Source organism: Octopus bimaculoides, chromosome 2 (genome assembly GCF_001194135.2).
Source record: "Octopus bimaculoides isolate UCB-OBI-ISO-001 chromosome 2, ASM119413v2, whole genome shotgun sequence".
In the NCBI taxonomy this organism is placed as follows: Eukaryota; Metazoa; Mollusca; class Cephalopoda; order Octopoda; family Octopodidae; genus Octopus; species Octopus bimaculoides.
Window position 1 is genome coordinate 159,216,184 of NC_068982.1, and position 3,263 is coordinate 159,219,446.

A 3,263-nucleotide genomic window follows, 5' to 3' on the forward strand; every position below is an offset into this window, starting at 1 on the left:
CAGACATACATTCACATAAACGTATGTATGTATATATATATATATATATATATATATATACATACACGCACACACACATACACACACACACACACATACACACAAACACACACACAAATATATACAACCAACACATGGGCTTTATGATATTGAAATTATGTCCGGATTTATCACGATGTTGATAATGTGGTTATGTATGTATGTAAGGTTATATATTTCTGTATTCGTTGGTTTAATCTAAAGCGCCAAAACATTCTTAAGAACATATAGAAGGAAAATATTATTATCATTTATTCCTTGAATCATAAACCAGCCGATGACAATTGAGCCTTTCATCCAATGGGAGATGATAAATTGTATACCAGTGAAATTTTTCTCGATGTAATTTCCTTTGCCCTTCACGTGGTATGTAGCTTTGTACCTACAGCTAGCATATTCACTTGCCTAGAAACATAGGAAAGCCGGAATAGTGAAATATATACAAGATACCTACATTATCTTATAGCTCCCGTAAGGTTGATAAGTAAATTTTGCTTCGGTTGAATTTCATTTGAAACTTAAAAACACGCTGCTAATTGATACAATTAGAATTCGTCCGATGTCAACCACACTCCAATGATTTTAATATAGTAAATCAGAAAATTGTAGGCCTAATCTTCTGATGTATATTTATGGATTAATACATTTTTCTCTTCGTTCATACTTATAAATACTACCTTTTTGAATTCTACGTGTATTAAACCTTATTTATATTCTGAAACTGTTCTACGTACGTCAAAACGAGTTGAATCAGGTACATCACAATTTCATGTATTTTTCTAAATTCCATACGAGTGGCTGTGTGGTAAGTAGCTTGCTGACCAACCACATGGTCCCGGGTTCAGTCCCACTGCGTGGCATCTTGGGCAAGTGTCTTCTACTATAGCTTCGGGCCGACCAATGCCTTGTGAGTGGATTTGGTGGACGGAAACTGAAAGAAGCCTCTCGTATATATGTATATATATATGTATGTGTGTATATGTTTGTTTGTCTGTGTTTGTCCCCCCAACATCGCTTGACAACCGATGCTGGTGTGTTTATGTCCTTGTAATTTAGCGGTTCGGCAAAAGAGACCGAAAGAATAAGTACTAGGCTTCCAAAGAATAAGTCCTGGGGTCGATTTGCTCGACTAAAGGCGGTGCTCCAGCATGGCCACAGTCAAAAGACTGAAACAAGTAAAAGAGTAAAAAAGTATATATATATATATATATATATTATCATTGTTATTACATTTCGTTTACATTAAGTTTCTAAACGTAAATATTCTTTTAGATCTCAAAATTACTTTCTATTTGGAATTCTATAGGCAAATATTTTAGAGAATTTCTTGCGTTTAAATTAACGATGCTCCACATTATTTATTCCCCTTCCTAATTGAATAAAGTGTTGGAATTTCAGCAGCAACAGCATGTGTCGTCGTATTCAGCATTATCGTGAGATATATCAAAGTATTGATCATTATCTTAGGTGCAGCTTGCATGTGGATTAAACGCCTACTATATTCTATTCAATCTTGAGGAATAGTGCGTAGTTTTTCAAAGAACCGGGACTAATGGATTAATTATTCTAATTAATTATCATCAAGTTCAACGACCTTTTCCTTATGAACAGTCGATATTAACATGAAACGGGTACAACGATCACAATATATATGCCAAAACACATAGAAGTATGAATCGGTGAGAGAAATGCAATGATGTAAATGTACACGTAAATGAGATCATTTCGAAACCCGCAACGATTTTGAAGGAAAAATTCAAAGGAGCTAATCGATACAAAATGAACTGAACATGAATGATTTACATTATGCTAATTGCAGTGTTTCGCAGTCCGATTTCAGATTAAACTAAATTTACATTTATCATTTGCTACTCTTTGGTTCATAAAAATCCATACATTTTATTGAGTGTTCCACTTCCATTTCAGAGAGTGATTCATAATTTTCAGATAAATTAGCTACTGATCCTTAGTCAGGACAGCTCACAAGAAGTATACCTATGACCAAAATCAGCCTAGCAATGAGTATCTTCTTTTGGGGGAGTCTCTATGTCTACACTATTTAATTTCACTTTCTTTTTTTACGCAATTAGTGTGTGAGTTCGGGAAAACGTTGTTTTACAGCATGCCTACATAGAGTTGCCAAGTTATGCAAAAAATTATAAATGTGGGACTTCAAACATGTTTAGTAAGGTTATAGCCGTTCTGATTGATTTCCAAACAAAATTCATATAATTTTCTTGACGTCTGTGATAATGCAATGCAAATTAGACTGAGTTATTTGATCACAAAAGACAAACGAAAGAAGAAAGCGATTAGTCCAAAACTATTCTATTTTGCTAATTAATTACATTATATTTAAACATGGTAAATAAATGTGGTATCTTTAACAACATACACTTCTTTGTGATACAAATTTACCTTCCTTATTTTCCTGGGTGAAATACATTTTTTTTTTTACATATTGGGCTGTATGAAGGCGGCGAAATGGCAGAGCTGTTAGCGATCCGGGTAAAATATTTAGAGGCATTTCGTCCGCCTTTGCGTCCTGAATTCAAATTCCACCGCGATCAACTACATCTTTCATCTCTTCGGGATGAATAGAGAAAGTACCACTCGAGTCCTGGGGTCGATGTATCCACTTAAGCCCACCGTAAAATTGCTGGCCTTGTGCCAAAGTTTGGAACTAATTTTGAACCGTATGCATTATTATCGAATTTATGCTGACGATTCAATAGATTCGTCGTTGTCAGATGTGTTATATTGTTTATCTTACATTTTACCAATCAGACAGAATAAAATATTGAGCCTTTTTGGCATATATAATGAGAGAACGTAGTTTCTTTTACTTGTAGCTTTCATTGACAGCAACGAGTATTCTGTCCTTATTCATTCTTTTTTGTGTTTAGTTAACTTCTTACGTTTACTTGTTGCCGAGGCTTATCATCTGCTTGTAAAAATTTTGAATTCGCTAATATAGCATACCAGTGAAATGTACTCTTTTATTCTTTTAGTTGTTTCAGTCATTTGACTGTGGCCATGCTGGAACACCGTCTTTAGTCGAGCAAATCGACTCCAGGACTTGTTCTTTGTGAGCTTAGTACTTATTCTATCGGTGTCTTATGCCGAACCGCTAAGTTACGGGGACGTAAACACACCAGCGTCGGTTGTTAAGCGATGTTGCGGGGACGAACACAGATACACAAACATACACACACACAGACATA

The 3,263-nt window shown here is 35.1% G+C and overlaps 1 protein-coding gene across 2 annotated transcripts in view; it reads right to left on the minus strand.

Annotated features, from left to right (window-relative positions):
- Positions 1-3,263, minus strand: part of LOC106874384 (glutamate receptor ionotropic, kainate 2) — a 1,088,700-nt gene that overhangs the window by 1,054,045 nt on the left and 31,392 nt on the right. The gene's annotated exons all lie outside the window — the stretch shown is intronic.